We start from the raw sequence: 24,597 nt of genomic DNA, 5'->3' as shown, positions 1-24,597 counted from the left end.
ACATGGGCTATAGTAAGGAGTAATAACTTAATGATGCTCTTTCATACTTTGTAACAAATGTTTCACAAGAAGGCAAGGTGGTGGTGTGGGGTGATGTATCAGAGTGATAATATGCATGTTTGTTTTGTAAATTCACAATTTTACTATACACTTATTGCATACATATGATCATGTGTGAATGACGCACTTCTATAAAATTAAAAAAACACAATAAGATATCATTACAAACTGATTAGACTGACTGCTAGTAACAAAACAAAACATAAGTTTTGCAGAGAGGATGCACAGAAATAGGAACACTCATTCATTGATGGTGGAAATGTAAAATGGTGCAGGCACTGTGGAAGACAGCTTGGCAGTTTCTCAGAAAGCTAAGTATAGAATTAGGATAGGATCTGGCAATCCCACTACTAGGTATACACATAAAAGAATTGAAAGCAGGGACTTGAACAAATATTTGCATTCCAAAGTTCATTGCAGCATTACTCAAAATTGCAAAAATATGGAAACCACACAAATGTCCATCCTTCAATAAATAGATAAAAACTGTGGTATATACACACAAATGGAATATTATTCTGTCTTAAAAGGAATGTGTCCTGATGCATATAACAACACAGACCATGAAAACATCATGTTGGGTGAAATAAGCCAGTTACAAAAGAACAAGTATTATATCATCTCACTGATTTGAAACATTTAGAATAAGCAAAGTCATAGGGTCAGAATATAGAATAAGAGAGGTGGGGCAAGATGGTGTCAGAGTGAGTGCACCCATATTATCACTTCTACAAAGGAACAGCTGAGTGGGGATAGAATCTGTCTGATGAAGCTGTTTTGGGAGCCCACAAAGCTGGCGGCTGCTGGATATTGATCTAGAGAGAGTGCAACAAAATAGTGATAGTTTAAGGTGCTGCTAGCTTGTTTATCATTTGCTGTGCTTCCTCATGTTCAATTTCTTCTTTTCTATGTGTACTGCTTTAGGCTGATATTATCTCTTTTCCTTCTGACATCTTGCTATCTTCCACCTTCTGTTGTTGCTCTTACATTCCACCTCTTTTGGTTAGCCCCCAATTGTCTAGCTTTTTATTTCTAACACTACTCTTCTGTTTTTTATCTTTTTTATCTGTTTTTTATCCTCTTTCTGATACTGTCCTTTCTTTTCTTTTTCCCTCTCTTGTGATCACACTAATACTATATTCTTCTCCATATTCAGTTTTCCATTCCATTGTAGGTACTCCACTTTCTTATTCCTATAACTATACACTGTTTATGTGAGTTTAATATTTATTCTTCAAAGTCTTATAAGGTTCTTCTGCTAACATTTACTACCAATACTGCTATTCTACTTTGTCATTTCTTACCTCTTTTGCCTTCCCTGGCCCTAATATTTTTCCTTCAAGGTAACTTACAAAACAGCAAGGAAATAGAATAAGAACAAAGTATCAAAGAGAAAACTTAACACACAGAAAAAAGTAGCACATAAACAACCCCAAGGCTAGATGGAGAAGCTAATCAACTGAACTACCACCAAGATAAAATGATGACCAGACAGCAATGAAAAATTACAAACCATACCAATAATCAGGAAGACATGGCACAGTCCAATGAACAAATTGAAAATCAGAAAGAGGAGCACAACATCAAACATCTAATCAAAGCTCTCCAAACAAATATTATGGACCAACTTAATGAAGTGAAGGAAGAGATTAAGAATATTAGAAAAACACCTGGAAAACATACTGAAGAAATTTTAAACATACACAAAAATAACAGATATGATGCTGATAGTGGCACACTTCAAGAAATCAAAAATACGCTCACAGCAAATAACAGCAGATTTGAAGAAGCTGAGGAAAGAATTAGTGATGTGAAAGACAGTACATCTGAAATCAGATAAATTGTAGAAATGAGAGATAAAAAGATAGAAAATATCCAGCAGGGAATTAGGGATTTCAACGACCACACAAAATGCACGAACATATGCATGACTGGCATCCATGAAGAAAAAGAGAAGGGAAAGGGGAAAGAATGGGAGTTTGGAGGAAATAATGGCTGAAAATTTCCCAATGCTATTGAAGGAAATGTATATACTTGTCCAGGAATTGCAATGCACCGCAAACAATATAAATCCAATATGCCTACCCCAACACATATACTTGTCAAATTGTGCAATACTCAAGACAAAGAAAAAATACTGAAAGCACCAAGAAAAAAGAGAACCATCACATACAAGGGAATCTCAATAAGCTTAAGTGCTAATTTCTCATCTGAAACCATGGAGAAAAGAAGGCAATAGTAAGACATAGTCAAGGCATTAAAAGAAAAAAATGTCCAGCCAAGAATATTCTATCCAGCAAAGCTGGAATTCAAAAATGAGGGAGAGATCAAAATATTCACAGATAAACAGAAACTAAGAGAGTATGCCAATAAAAAACCTGCCTTTCAAAAAATAATAAAGGGAGTTCTGCAGGAGGAAAGAAAAAGACAAGTTAGACAGAACTGGAGAAGAGTGTAAGATCAACTAAAAAGACAAAAGGAGAAACAAAAATAACATATGACATACACAAATCCAAAGAAAATATGGCTAAGGTAAATAATTCCTTGAGAGTATTAACATTGAATGTTAATGGATTAAAATCACCTATCAAGACACTCAGATTGGCAGAATGGATAAGGAAATATGGCCCATCTATATACTGCAAACCAGAAACCAACCTTAGACCCATGGATTCAAGAGGTTGAAAGTGAATGGCTTGAAAACAATGTTACAAGCAAACAATAACCAAAAAAGGGCAGGAGTAGTTATACTAATATCAGACAAAATAGATTTTAAACGCAAAACAAAGATCACTACATATTAGTAAAAGGGGTAATCTTTCAAGAGGATAGAACAGTCATAAACATTTATGCACCTAATCAGGGCACCTCAAAATATGTGAGGCAAACACTGGAAAAACTAAGCGGAAGAATAGGTGCCTCCACAATTATAGTAGGGGACTTTAATACAACATTATCACCATTAGACAGAGCATCTTAACAGAGAATAAATAAAGAAACAAAGACTTTGAATAATATATTAGAGGATCTGGACCTAATAGACATATACAGAACACTACATCAAAATACAGCAGGTTATACATTCTCTCAAGCACATATGGATCATTCTCCAAGATAGACCACATGCTAGGCCACAGAGAAAGTCTCAATGAATTCAGAAAGTTGAAATCATACAAAATTATTTTCTTACCACAGTGGAATTAAGCTAGAAATCTGCAACGGCCACAGACCCAAATTAGGCACCAAGATATGGATGTTAAAAACACAATCTTAGACAAACAGTGGGTCAAGGAAGAAATCTCAAAGGAAATCAGTAACTACCTTGAAACTAATGAAAATGACAACAAAACATGTCAAAACTTAAGGAATGCAGCAAAACATGGACTGAGAGGGAAATTCATACCCATAAATTCATACTTCAAAAAGAAGAATAGGCTAAAACTGAAAACCTAACTGCACACTTGGAGGAATTAGTAAAAACAAAAACAAAGAAACCAAAGAAAAACTAACCCCAGAAACCCCAAAGAAGAGGGAAAGAAATGACAAAGATCTGAACAGAATTAAATGAAAGAGAAAATAAGAAAGCACTAGAAAAAAATAAACAAAACAAAGAGCTGGTTCTTTGAGATCAATAAAATTGACAAACCCTTTGCTACACTATTGAAGTTGGACTCAGATTTGACCTTTCTACACATGCTTCTGTCACTTGTATTGAACCTTTGGTTGGTTCTTGGGTTGGTGTATGCTCACGAGATTTGAATCTCTGGGATGGCCATGTGCCAGCAGTAACCTGAGCCGCAGCAGAGTTACAATTCCTACTCTCTGGTTCATTGGACTTATGCAGGTCAGCTAAAAGGGAAGTGAAGATGGTCAACCACCACACCAGGGAACCAAGAGTGCCTACAACTCCAAGCAGGATAATCACATCAATCGACCATGTGGAATCTAAGACTCCTCTCTATATAGAGGTGTAGTGGACATCACCATTCCAGGGTCCACAGGATAGAGGAATAAAATATGGATTAGAGTGGATTTCCTGGTGTTAGACTATGGAATTATTATGACTAGTAATGGAAGAAACTGTAGCACTGATCTGGAGAAAGTGGCCATGGTATTTGCTGAGGGCAGGGAGAGGGAAGATGAGATGTGATAATGGGGCATTTTTGGGACTTGGAGTTGTCCTAAATGATATTGTAGGGACAGATGCTGGACATTATATATCTTGCATTAACCCACTAAAAGTACTGGGGGAGAGTGTATACTACAATGTAAACTCTAATCCATGTAGTGCAGCACTGCTCCAAAATGTATATACCAAATACAATGAATGTGCCACAATGATGAAAGAAGTTGTTGATGTGGGAGGAGTGGAGTGAGGGAGTGGGGATATAGGGGAACCTCTTATTTTTTTAATATAACATTTAAAAAAAATAAAGGGATCATAGGTAAAAAAAAGGACAAATAATATGTGATCTCTCTGATACGAAATAAGCAATCAAGCTGTCTGAAAGAGTTAGAGATTGGAAGATAGGCTTACAGGGAATGTGAGTGGCAGAGGAAAGAAATGAACCAGTATCCACACAGGCAAAATATATGATAAAGTGGAGGTAAGTAGTTGTGCAGTGAAGTGAGAATAGGGATAATATTGTTTCGGGTCTTGGAGACTTGAGGGGGGCTAGGGTTGGAAGGATGGGTCAAATGGTCCATGGAATTGGGGGTGAGGGTTTGCAGGGAGCAGGTGAATACAGGAAATGTTTGGGTATGTGGTTGACACTATAATGTTGAGAAAACTTTAGAAAATATAATAAGGAAGGGTTACTGGTTTAAGGTGTTTGATGGGGGGCATCCAGCACAGGGTTCACATGGGGCAGACTTCTAGGGAATTTGTGAGTGCTCATCATGTCTAGTGTATTATATCAGTGGGTGGAGACCCAGGCCATGAGTGGGAAGGTGTTGTACCCCCATTTTGAGGAGAACTGATATTCCCAATCAGAGGGGAGGGTATCTCTTCAGAATATGGGTGGCTCCCAATCAGGGAAGATAGACTAGTGTCTTACCTCCTCAGCATTGTTGCAAGTATTTAGCAATCTTGTCCTTCAAGCAGTGAAGCATAGTCATCACTGTGGACCCTGAGGGGAGAGGGTGAGAGGAATAGAACTGTTGGAAGAAGAGGTAACCGGTAACCGGGGGCAATGGAGGTGTTCTACATGATCCTGCAATATGGATACAGGCCTTGTTAAACTTCACCAAAAATTTATAAAAGTGTATATTTTAAAATGTAAACCATAATGTAAACAATAATGTAACCAAAAATTTAGAAAAGTGTACAGACTAAAATATAAACCATAATGTAAACCATAATTGAGCCATGGTTGGTAGCTATGTTTTATTATCTATACCTCAGTTGCAGCAAATGTAACAACCACACACAAAAAGATCATTACTGGGGAAGTGAGAAAATGGTTTGATGTTGGGTACATGGGAGTCCACTATATGCTGTATGTGACTTCACTGTGACCTAAAACTATTTTGAAGACATTACAAGAAAGAATGTAGACACTGAGGAAGAAATGGAAGAGATTGCCTTGCCACTGTACATACAGGGCAACATCTATTAGAGTGATGAAAGACAGAACATTCAAAAAATGCTTTACAATATTTTTCATTTTTTAATATCACAATTTATTTTTTACCTTATTTTAGTTTTTCTAAGTTGTTATGTATTCTATTTCTAATCTTTAAACCTATCATTACTATTGCATTTTCCTATTAATTAAATGCAGCAATATATTTGACTTCATTTTTGAAGAAGTTTTGGATAACAGAGGGTTTCAGCTATGGCAAGGGAGGAGCACTGATGTGGGTGTCATTGATGGGGGATGCATGGGAGTGAGGGTGTTCTCCAAGGCGTGCCTATAAGGTATATAGACATGTTCAGATGTTTGTTAGGTATTGACATAATGGGCAAAGTTTCACAGGACAACTGAGAGAGTGCTGAGTTACCATTCTAGGGAACTCTGTTGCACTCCCCAAAGGAGCAGCAACCTTCACCAAGGACAAAGACCAGTGTAGAAGAATGGTTCAATGATGCGCCCTTGATACTGATAAATATACTTCTGAGCCTGTGTGCTTGAAATTTCAACTAGGCCTAGAGTGGCAGTGTACCTCAAGAGTTACCTCCTGAGATCCTCCTTGTTGCTCAAGTGTGGCCTCTCTCTAAGCCAAACTCAGCATTTAAATGCATTACCTTCCCCCCAGCAAGGGACAGGACTCCCGGAGATGAATCTCCCTGGGGTAGAGGGATTTCTTCAAAGCAACAGCTGATGATGCAACTAGAAAAGATAATGAATAAAAGGGGGAAACAGTAAAGATAAATGAGTTTAAATAGCTAAGAGACTTCAAAGTGAGTTGGGAGATCTCTAGAGTGTTTACACTTACGCAACTCTTGGCAGAATCTCAGAGACAGCCAAAATAGATACAAACCCAAGTTGTGGTGCTCCTGAGAGCTACAGAAAAACCCAGGTCCTACAGTCAGGATAAATGGCTCTGGAGTTCAGTGTCTTGTTTATGGGCCCTACTTTGGAATTTGTGCTCCTGAGAGTGATGGAGTGGGATTCAGATGTGACTTCTCTACATATGTCTCTTCTGTCGCTTTTACTGAACTTGTGGTTGGTTCTGGGGTTGGTGTATACTTGGAAGCCTTGAATCTCTGGATTGACTATGTGCCACCTGGGCCCCTAGCCTCAGCAGAGTTGTAGCAACTACTCTCCAGTTCATTACACTGGCCCATGTCATCTATCTGGGAGATGAGAAGGATCAACCAACACACCAAAGAACTGAGAGGGTCTGTCATAGCAAGCTGAAGAATTCATCCATCAGCCATGTGGGATCTAAGCCCCCTCTTGAATTTAGGGTAAAATGGGCATTGCCATCCCAGGGTCCTCAGGTGGAGGAATGAAATATGGATTAGAGTGAATGTCCCAGTATTCTACTATGAATTATTTTGACTCTAGCAATGGAAGAAACTGTATCATTGATGTGGAGACACTGGCCATGGGAGTTGGTAAGGGCAGGGAGAGGGAAGTAGAGGTGTGATGTAGGGGCATTTTCAGAACTTGGAGTTGTCCTGAATTGCGGTGGCTTGCTCGGTCGGTAGAGGTGCGGTCTGGCTGCGGACGAGGGGTCAGTCCAGCTTAGGACGAGGGGTCGGTCCCACTTGGGACAAGGGGTCGGTCTCACTTGGGACGAGCAGTCGGTCCGGCAGCAGACGAGGGGTCGGTCTCACAGGGGTTGTGCGGTTCGGCTGACGGGGTCACCTGGCGAAGCCGGCGATGAAGGGGTCGCCCAGAGAAGCAGGTGACGAACTGGGGACAAGGGAGGCCAGGCCCTTGTCGGGGGCTCTCAGGACTGGAGGGCGCATGGCAGAAGAACTACCGCGGAGACAAGGTAAACACACAAGTCCACTTTATTGAGGGAGAGGCAACAGTTTTATAGGGGCTGGGGAAGGCTGATTGGTCGAAGCCATGCCCTGTTCTGATTGGTTGCCGGCAAAAGGTCAGTGGGCGGTACTGGACGGGGGAGGGGTGGTGGTTAGGGATTGGCTGTCGCTGTTGCTGGGGGAAGTGGCAGGGTTTAGGGATTGGTGGCTGCTGTTGCTGGGGTGGAGGGCAGACTTGAGTTTTCCGCCCACGCCTGGCTGTTGCTGCTGTTGGGGGAGGGGGAAAGGGCAGACTGGAATTTTCCACCCTGCGCCTGCGCAGGGAGAAAGAAGAAGAAGGGTGTCTCCCCACAGGCATCGTGTGGCGCCATCCGGGAGGAGGGGCGGCCGTGGAAGCATGGCTGCCGAGAAGGGGAAACCCGAGGGCACTCTGCACCCATGCCGAGCTCCCTTCAGGGGTGGCGGTGAGTCCGACCAGCCACCCTATTATGGGGGCAGCGGCTTGGCCTGCCGTGGCTGCTCCCCCGCTAGGCCAGCAAACCACACTTCAGCCCGAGGGGTGACCGCACTGAATGGTATTGCAGGGATAGATTCTGGACATCATATATCCTGCCATAACCCACTGAATGTACTGGGAGAGAGTGTAAAATACAATGTAAACTATAATCCATGCTGTGTAGCAGTGCTCCAAAATATAGGCATCAAATTCAATGAATGTGCCACACTTATGTAAGAATTTGGTGATGTGGGTGGAGTGGGGTGGGTAGGGAGTGGGAGTATATGGGATCCTCTTATGTTTTTTAATGTAACAGTTCATATGATCTATGTATCTTTAAACAATTAAAAATACATGTTTATTAAAAATATATAGGATATAGGTATGACAGTTTTAATTTTGTGAATCAAAAAAGTTTATGTTCTGGATTAATTCATTCTTGTGGATGGGGGACTCTTTTGATTGGATTAGGTCAATGAGGCATGACTCATTTTGAGTCTCCACCCTCATGTTGGGTCCAATATAAACAGAGAAAGAGAGGACAGAGACATACAGAGAAGAGAGCCTCCTTCATATTTACCCTGCAATGTGTGAGAGAGGACTCTAGGATCGCTAGCAGTCAAAGCTGAAGCAAGAAGCTCCCAAGAGGCTGGGCCCATGCAGCAGCTCAAGGTTGCAAAGATGAGCTCTGAGAGTTGGGCTCCAGGAAATGTTGATCCTGGAGAAGAATGCAAGGACCTCAGCAGAGATCACCCACCATCTTGGTTCACCATATGGCAGCATGCCAGGATCACCAGAAGCTGACTTTGATGAGAAATTACCTCTTATGGTGCCTTGAATTGGGGATTTTATGGCCTTGGAGCTATAAATTTTTACCCCAAATAAAATTCCCTTTGTATGCATAATCAAAATGTGATATACACATACAATAGAATATTAATCAGCTGAAAGAAGGAAAGAAGTTTTGACACATGCAACAGCACAGAGGAATCTTGAAGACCTTATTCTGAGTGAAGTTAGCCAATCACTAAAGGAAAAATATTGCATGACCTCACTGATATGACCTATGCATACTGAGTAGACTCACAGAATTTCTCTGGAAGATAGGTTATCAGGAGACAGAAAGGTATAGAGAGTAGTGATTGGATGCTCAATCTGGACAGAACTTATGATAAGGTGGAAGGGAATAATTTTGCAGTGGATGGGGTGATGGTGGTGCAGGGATATGAATGGGGTCAATGTTGCTGGAATGTGGAGGTGAGTAGTGTTGGAAGGTGGTTTGGACTATCCATGGAACTGAGGGAAGGGCTGGAGGAAGGAACAGATGAACTCTTGAGACGTGAAGGTCTGTGGTTGAAAACATAGTTTTGAGAATATTCTTTTGGCAAATATGGCAGGAGAGGGTCACTGGTTGATGGCAGGTTGATGGTGGGGGGATGTGTGGGAAAGGGTTCACTTGGAGCATGCTTCTGTGAAATATGAAAGTGTTCATCTTGTCATAGGGTATTATCTCAGTGGGTGGAAACCCACACAAAAAACAAGAAAATATTAAACTCCCATCCTGGGGAGCACTGCTACACTCTTAAATAAAGGGGCAAGAATCTTTCAGGTACATTGGTGGTGCCTAATAAAAGAAAACACACCAATATGTCAATCCCTCAATATCAATGCATGTAGCTGTGAACCTTATTCTTGTAAAGTTGAAGCAGCCTAATAATAATTATTGCCTAAGAATTACCTCCCAAAAACCTCCTTGTTACTCAAATATGGCCTTTTTCTTTTTTTCTATGTCATTTTTTAAATGTTGCATTAAAAATTATGAGGTCTTCATAAACCCCCCATCCACTTCTCCCACATCAACAACTTCCTTCATCATCGTGGGACATCCACCACCTTTGGTGAATACATTTTGAAGAACTGCTGCACCACATGGATAATGGTTTACACTGTAGTTTACACTCTCCCCCATTTCACCCAGTGGGCCATAGCAGGACATACAATGTCCAGCACCTATCCCTACAATACCACCCAGGACAACTCCAAGTCTTGAAATGCCCCCATGTCATCTCTTCTTCCCTCTATCCTCAGCAGCTACTGTGACCACTTTCTCCCCATCAATTCTACAATTTCTTCCATTACTAACCACAATAGTTCCATAGTAGAATATCAGTAAGTCCACTCTAATCCATACTCTATTCATCCATCCTGTGACCCTGGGATGGTTATGTCCACTCCACCTCTTTATTGAGAGGGGGCTTAGATTCCACATGGATGATGAATGCAATTCTTCTTGCAGTTGTAGGCACACCTGGCTCCCTGGTGTGGTGGAGAAGGTCAACCACCACACTAGGGAGCCAAGAGTACCTGCAACTGCAAGCAGTAGAATTGCTTCCATCATCCATGTGGAATCTAAGCGCCCTCCCAATAGGGAGGTGGAGTGAACATAACCATCCCAGGGTCCACAGGATGGAGGAATAGAGTATGGACTAGAGTGGACTTACTGATATTCTACCATAGAATGATTGTGATTAATAATGGAAGAAATTGTAGCATTGATGTGGAGAAAGTGGCCACAGTAGCTGCTGAGGGTAGAGAGAGGGAAGAAGAGATATAATGTGGGGGCATTTCCAGGACTTAGAATTGTCCTGGGTGGTATTACAGGGACAGATGCTGGACACTGTATGTCCTGCCATGGCCCACTAGGTGGACTGGGGGAGAGTGCACAGTACAATGTAAACCACTATCCATATGGTGCATCAGTGTTCCAAAATGTATTCACCAAATGCAATCAATGTCCCACTATGATGAAGGGTAATGTTGATGTGGGAGGAATGGGGTGAAGGGGGGTAGGGGGTAAAGGGGGACCTCTTATATTGTTTGAATGTAACATTTAAAAAATAAAGAGAAAAAAGACATGAGAGGTTCCCATATACCCCACTCCACACTCCCACACACCCATAATTTTTCATTGTAGTTTTGAAGATAAGATACATAGATCACCAAAAAAATGTTGCATTAGAAATTTGAGAGTTTTCCATATTCCTCCCCCACCCCACTCCTCCCACATCAACAACCTACTTTGTTGTAGTTTTCATGATTTTCTATATGTAGGATCATGTCATCTACAAATATTGAAAGTTTTATTTATTTATTTCAAATTTGGATGCCTTTTATTTTTTTTTCTTGCCTAATTTTGAGAACTTCCAGTCTGATATTGAATAACAGTGGTAACAGTATGCATCATTGTTATTTTCCAGATCTTAAACAAAAGCTTTCAGTTTTTCTCCATTAAGTATAATATTTTTAGTGGATTTTTTCTCTCTCTATTTTTTTTTTAAAAATAACAATAACAATACATCTGATACCACCAGATATAAATAATCCTCAAGGAGGTGCTGAGTTCCATCATGAACCAATACCCTTTAAACTATTGACAGATTTAAAACAGGCATACACACAGTCTGGGGTTAATTCTCCATGTATGCTTGACTTAGTTCAAGGCATGGCTCAGGTAGATAGATTGATGCCCTGGGCTTGGGAAATGTTAACACACACGGTGCTTAGTCCAGCTGAATTTTTGCTGTTCAAAACTTGATGAACTGATGAGGCTAACATGACAGCACAGAGGAATGCTAATCAGAATCCTACAGTGCTTATATCTGTAGAACAATTATTAGGAATAGGAGCTTTGGAAGGAGTGCAAAGACAAATGCAGGATGATGATGCAGCAATTGTTCAAGTTAGAATATCTTGCTTAGCGTCATGTAGATGAATTTCAGCTTCTGGAAAACCCACACGGTCTTTTGCTAAAGTCATACAAAGAGTAAATGAACCCTATGTGGAATTTGTAGCTCAGTTTTCTGACATTATTCAAAAAGCTATAAAAATCCCTCAAGCTAGAGATTTGATTTTACTGACTGTTATATTTGATCAAGCAAATAGTGAGTGCAAAAAAGCAATAAGACCTATCAAAGCTGCTGGAGGGTCAGTACAAGACTATATCAAAGCATTCCAGGACATAGGTTCCAACACCCACCAGATGGCAGTATTGGCTGCAGCAATGAGAGGTAATCAAAGACCGCAGGCTAAAAAAGGAAATTGTTTTAAATGTGGGAAATCCGGTCATTTTCAAAAAGATTGTAGGACATATTTTACCCAGTCACAAAAGAATGGTGAAAGAAAGATTCCTTCCAAAGTATGCCCTGTATGTCAAAAAGGCTTTCATTGGGCTAATGAATGTAAATCTAAATTTCATAAAAATGGCTCTCCCATCTCCCCTTCAGGAAACTGTTTTGTGGGCCTAGCTCAGGGCCCTCAGACAAACAACATGAGCCTACAAGAAAAATACCCAGTCAGCAATGGCCAGCAGCATGCATCCCAATTTCAGAATTAAGAGCAGCTACTCGAGGAAGTGCTGCTGTTGACCTACCTTCCACAGAAACTAAGCTTTCAACTCCAGCAGTGGGTATGCAAACTATACTTATCAGAGTGAAAGGTCCTTTACCCCCCCCACACAATTGTTGGGTTAATTGTGGGAAGAAGTTGTTAACTATGAAGGGATTGTTAGTGCAAATTGGCATTATGGATAATGATTATAAGGAGGAAATAAAGGTTATGGTGCAAGCTCTGAGTCAGGTACAAATTACTCTAGGACAACATATAGCTCAATTACTTTTATTACCTTATCATAAACCACTGACACTTCCTTTTAATAGAGAAGGAGGATTTGGATACACAGGAAATGAAATTTATTGGCAAACTTTTGTAGGTGATGATCTGCCAGAAGTTACTATTACTGTCAATGGAAAGATGTTTTTAGGGTTAATAGACACAGGATCTGATGTATCCATCATTACTGAACGATATTGGCCTTAATCATGGATTTTACAAAAGGTACCAACGGTCTTTACTGGCATTGGCAATATGAGAGATGTTTATCAAAATACTTCTGTTTTGATGTATTAGGACCTAATGGACAAAAATGCATGCTACAACCTTATGTGGCTGATGTTGGACTTAATTTGTGGGGCTGTGATTTTCTTAGTCAGTAGGGAGCCTTTGTCCATATTCCTACATTATCTGAACAGACAAAAACTTTACATATGGATATGCAATAGAACCCTCACATACGTCAGAAAGGAGATCATTGAGGACTTGGCTCTACTACACCATGACAGCATTCAGAGACACAAAATTTAACATAGGAGCCATTGCAATAAAGAACATTACTATTCCCATAACTTGGCTTACAGAGGTACCAGTGTGAGTTGATCACTGGCTCCTATCTGTGGAAAAATATAATGCCTTTCATAGTCTAGTTAAAGAACAATTTGCTCAGAAACATGTTGAGCCCCAAATAGTCCTTGGGATTCTCCAGTGTTTGTAATAAAAAAGCAATCTGAAAAATGGCAAATGCTAACTGATCTAAGGGGTGTTAATAAAGTTATGAGCCCCATTGAGGGATACAACCAGGGGTTCCACAGCCCTCTAAGATTCCTAAGAATTGGTATTTGATTATTATAGATTTGGAAGATTGTTTTTTTACTATATGTCTACATCCTTCTGATAAAGAGAAATTTGCTTTTTCTGTTCCTGCTATAAATAATCAATCCCCTATGCAGAGATATCAGTGGTGTGTGTTGCCAAAGGGCATGATGGACAGCCTTACCATGTGTCAGTTATTTGTTCATCAACCTCTACTGGTGCTCAGAGAAAAGTTTCCAAAAGCCATGGTGATCCATTATATGGATGATATATTATTTGCTCACTCTTCAGATGACAAATTACAGCAATTGTTTCAGTGTGCTGAGAAGGTGCTTCCTGAGTATGGGCTACAGATTGCTCCTGAGAAAATTCAGCAAAATGCCCCTTATTGTTATCTAAGCATGCAATTAGCATATAATTAAGACATGACAAATTGAACACTTTAAATTATTTACAAAAACTTCCAAAAGCCATGGTGATCCATTATATGGATGATATATTATTTGCTCACTCTTCAGATGACAAATTACAGCAATTGTTTCAGTGTGCTGAGAAGGTGCTTCCTGAGTATGGACTGCAGATTGTTCCTGAGAAAATTCAGCAAAATGCCCCTTATTGTTATCTAAGCATGCAATTAGCATATAATTAAGACATGACAAATTGAACACTTTAAATTATTTACAAAAACTTTTGGGGGATATTAATTGGATTCGTCCTACTCTAGGTATTTCTAATTAAATGTTACAGCATTTGTTTCAGACTTTGGGAGGGAATTCTGACCCCTTAAGCCCAAGGAAATTATCCTTAGAGGTGGAGGAGGAATTAGCTCTCATTTCAGAGTGAGTTTCTCAAGGACAATTAACTCAAATAGATCCTGATAAAACTATTATTTTTTCTACCCAACAATCCCCCACTGCATTATTCTGGCAAGATAGTATATTAGAATGGGTATTTATTCCTAATAATAAACAAAAAAGATTGCAAACATATTTACAGAAACTTATTTCTATCATTGCTAAAGGTTGAGCAACTTAGAGGGACTGGTTCTGATTGAATAATATGCAGCCTAATGATGAAATGAATCATCTTTATGCTACAAATACATAATGGCAAATTGCTATTAGTGATTTTCAGGGAATTATTGATAATCATTATCCCACTTCTAAATTGTTAACATTCTTATGGAGAACAACTTGGATTTTACCTCAAATAGTTAAATTGTTTCCAATTGAGGATGTCCTTACCATTTTCACAGATGGGAGTAGCAATCATGAAGCAGCTTTTGGCACTCCCCTTACAGAAAAGGTTTGGCAAACCCTGTATACTTCTGCACAACGTACAGAATTATCAGCTGTTCTTATGGTCCTGCAAACTTTTAAGGAGCCTCTCAACATTATTTCTGATTCTGAATATGTTTGCTTAACCATTAATCAAATTGAAACTACTAATATTTTTTGTAACTGATGAGCTTTCTCAGGTGTTCCTGCAATTGCAGGCACTCATCCATCAATGAGTAAATTCTCTGTACATTACCCATATTTTCTCACATTCTGCTTTACCTGGTCCCTTGTCCATGCACAATGCACAAGCTGATATTCTGGTAGGGTCTGTACAGGATGCTGCCAAATATCATGCTTTAACTCATATCAATACTAAGGGACTATGACATAAATTTCCATCATTCACAAAATTGAAAGCACAAGATATTATAAGACATTTCTCTACCTGTGACCCTATCATGTCAGCACCATTTGATAAGGGCACTAATCCCCGAGGGCAGGCTCCAAATCAGATCTGGCAAATGGATGTCACAAGTTCCAACCTTTGGTAAATTGCAATATGTTCATGTTTGTACTGGCACTTATTCTCATTTCATCTGGGCTACGGTACATAGTGGGGAAAGATTTTGTCATGTTCGTTCACATTTATGGTCTGCCTTTGCAGTCATGGGATGTCCTGCACAAATTAAAACTGATAATGGTCCCACTTATTCTGGCAAACAATTTGCAACGTTTTGCTCTAAATATTCCATTCGTCATGTCACAGGAATTCCTTATAATCCTACAGGTCAAACTATAGTTGAACAGTGTCACATCATACCCTTAAGCAATGTTATTAAAACAAAAAGGGGGAGATGATGGTATTATAGTTCCAAAGGACCAATTGACAAAAACTCTATTTACTTTAAATTTTCTTAATGTATATGATGTGATAATGCCTGCTGAATGGCATTATGCTTTGAATAAAGAAAAGGTATTGTGTAAACCAGCTGGATATCAGCCAATCTACTGGAAAGATGTACTGATTAATATATGGGAAAAAGGGAACGTTAAAGTATGGGGGTGATGATATGCTCTTGTCATTACAGAAAATGGGGAACAAATTTGACTACCAGCTTGACAGATCAAACCACAGACAGAAGAAAAGGAAGGGAGTTATGAATCATCTTCTCCTGATTGTGTTGATGGTAACTCTGAGTCATGAAAATGAAAACCATGTCTATTGGGCGTACATTCCTTACCCACCTTTAGTGTGAGCTTTGACATGGGGAGATCCATCATTCCCCATATTCTTGAGTAAAACATATGTGCTTCCTGGGCCTAAAAAATGATAGATTACCCTTAAAGCCTGATGAAGAAGGGAAGAAAATATATATTCTTACCCTTCCTTTTGATTATATACCACTGTATATATGAAAAAGTCCTTCCTGTTTGCAAAAACAAAATCATACTATGGTTACTATGAGAGCTAAGGGTACTAAATTATGAATAATGGTATTTCCATCATACAAGTCTTCTCTGACCAAGACACAGGATTATAATTTTCCACTCTGAGAACCTGGAGAGAAAGAAAGATGGCAAGAGTGCCATAAAGGAAGAGGATCTGTCATTTTTAATGATTCCTATGGAATAGTTTGGGATAATGCCCCTATGGGGACTCCCAGTAATAGCAGTAGCAGATTTGCTTGGTATGGACTTAACAATAAGAGTCAACTAATCAGTAATATGCAAAATCCCTTTTCAAGGTCTACAGAGGAATTAACCATATTTACTAACAAATTTGTTAGGTGGAAATACCAAGGAAAATGGATACCGGTCCCATGGGTTAATGACACTTATACCATAATATACAAAAGAATTTGTGGAAAATATTTCTTGGAATTGCCCCTACTTTTGTATGGTTGGGAAATATAAATAATACAGGACAGTATTTGACCCTTAATCAAACATATCATCTTAAAGCCTGTGCTAGAGATCCATTTGTTTTCATAACTGCTAAAATAGCTATTAGGAATGACTTATTGTTTTATGAAAATGGTGCCTTGTATACTTGTCTATCAGAAAGTGTGTTGCAGGATGGAGAAACAATAATGATGGCAAGAAGAAGAAGAGGCATTTGGATACTTGTAAGAATGATGCGGGTCTGGTAGTCCTCCCCTGAAAGCCAGTTACTGCTTCGCATGGCACTTGAATTTCTGAAGAAACAAAACATTTTATTGGACTTCTTATTGTCAGCATGCTGGGACTGATTGGAAATACTGCTGCAGCCACTACTGCAGCTGTAGCCTTGCATGAAACAGTATAAACACAACAATACGCACATGATTGACATAAAAATGCTGGTGATTTGTGGCATAGTCAAGAACATATTGATGAGCAGTTAAATAAGTGGGTAAATGATTTAGAATTGGCTGTTTTGCATATTGGAGATCAAGTGTATAATTTAAATTTGTTAAGAGGATTGAAATGTGATTGGAATGAAAGCAACTTTTGTATTACTCCTCTTGCTTATAATGCTTCTGATATAGAATGGCAAAAAATTAAAAATCGTTTGTTAGGCCATAAGTAATATTTCTTTAGAAATAATTGAATTACAAAGGAAAATATTAGAGATGTCTCATAATCAAATTCATGTAGCAAATGATAAGGATATTTTTTCAGATATGATTTCACATATTACAAAATTTAACCCAGTTAGTCAGTGGAAATCACAGCATTTCCTGTCAGCTTTAGGAATAGGGCTAATTGTATTTGTTCTGCTGCTCGTGATTTTCACCTGTGCTGTACAGTTTCAGAAGAAAATTGCAAAACATAACAGCCATGGGACAAGCTTATAATTTGGTGCTAATGAAAGCACTACAATAACTTCCCCTAGTTGAAGAGCTTGGCTGGTAGTCAATGGCAGGTAAGACTCTCAAAGGAGGGCAACCTAAGACAGGCACAGTCACCTCAACTAAAATGAAAAGGAGGAAATGTTGGAAACAAAGACATAATGATCTCATATGGAAAGACATGCTGTTTCCCTGGTAATGCTTGCAGTGTAAGAAGTTTGGCAGTTGGGAGTGTTGGGCAAGAACACTCAAGCAGGATGAAGCTGTCATGGGCTACAACAATAATGAACATATGTACTTGATGGTTATATAGAACATCTGGACTTTGTACTTGGAGATAAGATGTTTTAGTTTCTTAAGATCGATGGGTAACTTGAGACAATAGTCTATTGAATTCCTTAAGGTAGAGATAATATTAATGTTTAACTACACATAGCTGCTTGTTTGTATGAATGCTGGGGTATATATAGAAGCCCCTCTGAAGCAATAAATTTGTCTGATGAGTCTTTACTCACAGATCCCCTGATCACTTTTCTCTCTTTGTTTCATTCCTGATACCCTTCAGGCCCAAGTCTCCAAAAGCATGTGTAAGCACAACCCCTCTGATGACATCCCGACTATTTTTTGGAGACTCATAGCAATGTAAACTCATTTGTCATTTCCATTTCCTCCTTTTATTCAAGATCAAAAAGCAGTTTTTAACACCTGATATTACATGTACACTGAGATAGTCTGTTGGTCTGAGTTAACCCTTTTATTCAAGGTCTTTTTCTAGTTACATCATCAGCTGGTGCTTGGTAGTAATCCCTCAGCACCAGGGAGGCTTATCCCTAGGAGTCATGTCCCATGCTGGGGGGAAGGTAATGCATCTACACGCTGAATTTGGCTTAGAGAGTGGCCACATTTGAGCAACATGGAGACTCTCAGGAGGTAACTCTTAGGCACCCTGCAGCTCTAAGCCTAGTTCATGTTTCAGACACACAGGCTTATAAGCATAGTCATCAATATCAAGGGCTCATTGTTGGACCATCCTTCTTTATTGGTCTTTGCCATTGCAGTTAAGGGATTGTTGCTGATCCATTGGGGAATGTGATAGAGCTCCCCTGGCTAGGAACTCAGCACTACCTCAGTTGTCATTTTTACTGTAACGACTATGAAAATATCCAAACATTTCTATGTACCCTGCATACATGTCCTGCAGAACTCCCTCCCAAACCATGTGCCCCCTATCAATAACACCCAACACCAGTGTTTCCCCACCTGCCACATTTGAACCTCTCTGTGGTTCAAAACTTCTTCACAAATGAAGCCTAATATATTACCTGGACCTGTAAGCCCACTTGACCACAGTGCCTGCCTCAAGTGAGCAGAAATGATTTCCACGCAAGTGTCTCACCACCCAATAGGTAAGCAGTTTCGTTGTGCATCCCCCGGCCCCAGAGCCGAGAGAAATGCTCATTCGTTCGTAGGGTCCCAAAAAGGAGGGCAAGAGGAGAAAGGGCAGGCTCATTGCTCAGAGTCGTCGGAGTGCTCTGGGGCCCCTCTCGTCCCAGAAAAGAAACGCAGAGAAAGAGAGGTCATTGACAAGGGAGAGGGAAGACTCTGGGCCTGTCCTCTCCAGGAGACAGGTGTCTGGAGGCCTGGCCAGGAGCCCAGGCCAAAGCCCGCAGGCCACCGGTGGGAAGGCCAGGCTTCCCCTGACAAAAGGTGGAGGTGACGGTGATGGGAGACAGCATGTCTGTGACCATTGCCGTGGGAGAGACCTGCAGGGCAAAGCCGGCCAGCCCTAGGTAGGACCCCACTGGAGGAGGCCTCGGGGACTTTGGTTGGCGAGGAAACCCCCTCTTGGGAGGGGCCTGGCAGGCTGGCCCGGCCCAGACCCTCGGCCTGGGCCAGGTGAGCTATGGCATGGAGAGGGGGCTCTCCCAGCAGCCCCAGATCTGCCCCAGGGCTCCCTTCCCCCACAGCCCCTTCTGCAAGGGGCCCTGCCCCTCCCCCTGCCTTAGAACTCAGCCCTCTGGCCTCCAGCAAGCGTGAGGAAGGAACTATTCCTATCCAATAGTGGCCCCTAGCGGTGGAAGTTTTGGCTCAGACTTTGGGCAATGGAGCCGCTCTCTTGTTCCTGGAGCTTCTTCAGGCCCTTGGCTTTTCACCAGACAGACGGGAGGGAACAACTGTCCAGGACACCAGAGCAGAGCTTCTCTCCTAGCCCAGTCCCCACCCAGCAGGCTCCACCCACGTCGGCGACCCCTTCCGTCGCGTCCCCGTGGCCTCCTGGTGGCACTCGGTGTAAACATTTTGGAACCCCGCTTCCCCCAGCGCTGGAGGTTTTCCTGGCAGTGGACGCACTCCCCGAAGGACACTGGGTGGGTTTCGGCCGGATGCCTATTGGCCTCATCTGTCCCGGCACTGGCACTGGGGACAACTCCTGAGGGCAGAAAACGCGCCCCGCCCCCATCCATCACAACTGTCTTCCCACTCCCAGCCTCGGGCAGCTCCCGCCAGTGGCCACCGTCTCCAGAGCAACCGGGTGGGGCGGGGTCTCGGGGCGAGTGTGCCAGGGGCGGGGTGAGGGGCGCCTGCGCGCCAGGGCGGCAGTGGGCGTGGCCGGCCCAGCGGGCTGGGGCGCCTGCGCTTTGGTCCCGGCACGGTGGGCGTCGGAGAGCGGTCTAGGGCGGCGCGGGAGGCCTAGCGCTTGCCCACCCCCACCCCGGGCGCCGGCCGGGCGCCCCGACAGGAGGGGGTGGGGCGGAGGCAACGGATGGAGCGAGAGGGGGCTTAGATCCCACAGGGCTGTTGGATGCGGCTCTCCCGCCCGTGGCCTGCTTTCTAGCATCTAATAACGTTTCTGCTTTTAACAGCTCCCCATACTTCTGCGGAGCTTCCTCCTGTCTCGACCTCACTCCTCTTCTCAGCCATCCAAAGCATCCCTTCTCGTCCCCCGCCCCCCTCCTTTTTTTGTTTGAACCCCCATTGCGTTGCAGATTGGGCCGCCCCATGTCAGCCCGCCTCATTAACATCGGCCTCTCTCGTGCCCGTGGAGACCTTGGCCTTCTTGTCCTCGCCTACGTCTCCACCACTCCCGACGCTGCCGCCACCACCATCGCTGGTGCCCTGACGCGACTTGTCCTCACCGCTGCGATCCTCCAGACCATCACACAGTCTGCCTCTACCACTCTTCGCCACCAAGAAGAGATCAACTACCTGTAACGCGCTGTCATTCGGGACTTTTAACAAGCAAATAGACCTTATAGCCACCGAGATCAACGAGAATTGGACATTGGCCACCCTTGCTTGCAACGGCAAGATACCCCCCCCAAATTGTACATTTGTATCCCCGTCATACTCACCTCCCTCTTCAGCCCCGCTTCCCTCATTGCTTACTGCCTCTTGGGCCTCGGCTACTTGTTGCTGCTGCCATCCTGGCCCTTATTTGAAAAGAAGGGGGAAATGCGGTCACCCCTCGGGCTGAAGTGTGGTTTGCTGGCCTGGCGGGGGAGCAGCCGCAGCAGGCCAAGCCGCTGCCCCCATAATAGGGTGGCTGGTCAGACTCACCGCCACCCCTGAAGGGAGCTCGGCATGGGCGCAGAGTGCCCTCGGGTCTCCCCTTCTCGGCAGCCATGCTTCCGCGGCCGCCCCTCCTCCCGGATGGCGCCACACGATGCCTGTGGGGCGGCACCCTTCTTCTTCCTTCTCCCTGCGCAGGCGCAGGGCGGAAAATTCCAGTCTGCCCTTTTCCCCTCCCCCGACAGCAGCAACAGCCAGGCGTGGGCGGAAAAAATCCAGTCTGCCCTCCACCCCAGCAACAGCAGCCACCAATCCCTAAACCCTGCCCCTTCCCCCAGCAACAGCGACAGCCAATCCCTAACCACCACCCCTCCCCCGTCCAGTACCGCCCACTGACCTTTTGCCGGCAACCAATCAGAACAGGGCGTGGCTTCGACCAATCAGCCTTCCCCAGCCCCTATAAAACTGTTGCCTCTCCCTCAATAAAGTGGACTTGCGTGTTTACCTTGTCTCTGCGGTAGTTCTTCTGCCGTGCGCCCTCCAGTCCTGAGAGCCCCCGACAAGGGCCTGGCCTCCCTTGTCCCCAGTTCGTCGCCTGCTTCTCCGGGCGACCCCTTCGTCGCCGGCTTTGCCGGGCGACCCCTTCGTCGCCGGCTTCGCCGGGCGACCCCTTCGTCGCCGGCTTCGCCGGGCGACCCCGTCAGCCGAACTGCGCAACCCCTTGTGAGACCGAACCCTCGTCTGCTGCCGGACCGACCCCTCGTCCCAAGTGGGACTGACCCTTCGTCCCAAGCGGGACCAACCCCTCGTCCAGAGCTGGACCGACCCCTCGTCCGCAGCCAGACCCCACCTCTAATGATTGAGCAAACCGCCGCAATCTTATGTTTTGCATTCTGGTTTACATTTTAGCCTATAGACTTTTATACATTTTTGGTGTAATTTAACATGTCCTATATCCATCATTGCATGACCTTGTGGAACACTTCCATTGCCCCAGAGTTACACTGGTTCCATGTATTCAACACGTCTTTCCCCCTTCCCTCAGGGCCCACCATGACAATCAATTCTCATTACTTGTACGAACATATTCAGAGATAGTTGCAACAATGTTGAGGGCTTGGCATACTCGAATGCTTTAACCCATTGAGAGCCACCAATTCTCTTGAGAGATACCGTTCCCTCTGTTTGAGAACATTAGTTCTCCCCAGGATGTGGGTATAATTTCACTCTCATTGTATGGGTCTCCACCCAATGATATAACCCAGTATGCAAAATAAGCACTCACACACTCCCTAGAAGCTTTCCCTGTCAGATGACTCCCCCAGTAAGCATCTTAAACAGGTAACCTTCCATATTATATTTTCTAAAAAGTTTTCTCTACATTAGAATTTCAAACACATACCTGACAATCTCCTATGTACAAATGTTCCCTCCACTTTCTCCCCAATTTCTTGGGCCATCTGAACCATCCTCCCATCCCTAGTCCCCCTCAAGCCCACAAAGCCCTACTCAAGGGTTTCCCCATACCCCCATTTTATCCCTTCCCTGTACAAATAATTACCTCCATCTTATCATAGATTTTACCCATGTAGGTGTCAGCTCACACCTTCCTCTACCCCCCAACTTCCTGTAAGTTTATCATTCAGTCTCTAGCTCTCTGATACAGCTTGGCTTGCTTATTTCATATCAGAGAGGCCATGTAGTATTTGTCCTTCAATGCCTGGGTTGCTTCACTCAACATAAAGTTCTTGAGAGTCATCCATGTTATCACATGTGCTATCACATGTGCTGTTTTTGTTCTTATACCTGAGTAGTACTCCATTGTATGTATATATTACATTTTATTTATCCATTCATCTGTTGATGGGCATTTGGATTGATTCCAACTTTTTGAAATACTAAATAGTGCTGCTATGAACATTGATGTGCATATATTAGTTTGTGTCCTTGTTTTCAGTTCTATAGGATATATACCCAGCAGTGGAACTGCTGAATCCTATGGCAAATCTACAGCTACTTTTTTGAGAAACTGCCAAACTGTCCTCCAGAATGGTTGGATCCTTCTGCATTCCCACGAGCTGTGGATGAGAGTTCCCATTCCTCAACATCCTCCCCAACAATTGCTGTCTTCTGATTTTTTGATAGCTGCCAGTCTTATGGGAGTAAGATGGCATCTCATTGTTGTTTTGATTTGCATTTCCCCAATAGCTTGTTATTTTGAGCATTATTTCATGTGTTTTTAAACCACTGATTTCTCTTCTTTGGAGAAGTGTCTGTTCAAATCTTTTCACCATTTTTTTTTATTTATTCATTTTTTTTAAAAATATGACAATAAAAAAATATGAGGTCCCCATTCACCCACACCACCCCCACCCAACCACTCCCCCCCAGTAACACTCTCCCCCATTATCATGACACATCCATTGCATCTGGCGAGTACATCTCTGGGCATCACTGCACCCCATGGCCAATGGTCCACACCATAGCCCACACTCTCCCACGTTCCATCCAGTGGGCCATGTCTTTTCCCCATTTTTAAAATGGGCTGTTTGTCTTTTTATTTTGAACATATAAGTGTTCTCTATATATGCAAGATATAAGTCCCCTATCAGATATATGGCTACCAAATATTTTCTCCCATTGTGTAGGCTCACTTTTTACTTTCTTTTTCTTTTATTTTATTTATTCATTTTTTTAAAAATATTACATTAAAAAAATATGAGGTCCCCATTCACCCCCACCGCACCCACCCCACCACTCCCCCCACATTAACACTCTCCCTCATCATCATGACACATCCATTGCATCTGGTGAGTACATCTCTGGGCATGGCTGCACCCCATGGCCTGTGATCCACACCATAACCCACACTCTCCCACATTCCATCCAGTGGGCCATGGAAGGACATACAATGTACAGCAATTGTTTCTGCAGGACCACCCAGGACAACTCCAAGTCCCGAAAATGCCTCCATAGCGCATCTCTTCCTCCCATTCCCCACACCCAGCAGCCACCATGGCCACTTTTTCCACACCAATGCCACATTTTCTCCATTATTAAGCACAATAGTTCATGAATAGAATATCATTAAGTCCACTCTAATCCTTACTGTATTCCTCCTTCCTGTTGACCTTGGCTTGGTTGTGTCCATTCCACATTTATGTCAAGAGGGGGCTTAGATTCCACATGGATCCTGAATGCAATCCTCCTGCTTTCAGTTGTAGGCACTCTTGGCTCCATGGTGTGGTGGTTGACCTTCTTCAATTCCATGTTAGCTGATCGGGGTAAGTCCAATAAATCAGAGTGTAGGAGTTGAAGTCTGTTGAGGCTCAGGGCCTGGCTATCATATTGTCAGTCCAGAGATTCAAATCCCCTAGATATATCTTAAGCACCAACTACAATTCCAGTAAAGTAGCATGAAAGGCTTGTGAAAAGAGATCCCATCTGAGTCCAGCTCCATCATGCAGAAACACCAGCTCCAAAGAACAGCCAACTGACATG

At 42.8% G+C, this 24,597-nt stretch overlaps 1 pseudogene; it reads left to right on the top strand.

Moving 5' to 3' along the window:
• Window positions 1–1,594: 1,594 nt before the first annotated feature.
• The window catches only part of LOC111764623 (TGF-beta-activated kinase 1 and MAP3K7-binding protein 2-like), a 129,565-nt pseudogene continuing 106,562 nt past the window's right edge, over window positions 1,595–24,597 (top strand).

The sequence above is a fragment of the Dasypus novemcinctus genome, chromosome 16, assembly GCF_030445035.2.
Source record: "Dasypus novemcinctus isolate mDasNov1 chromosome 16, mDasNov1.1.hap2, whole genome shotgun sequence".
NCBI lineage: Eukaryota > Metazoa > Chordata > Mammalia > Cingulata > Dasypodidae > Dasypus > Dasypus novemcinctus.
This window is presented reverse-complemented; position numbering and strand designations above follow the sequence as displayed.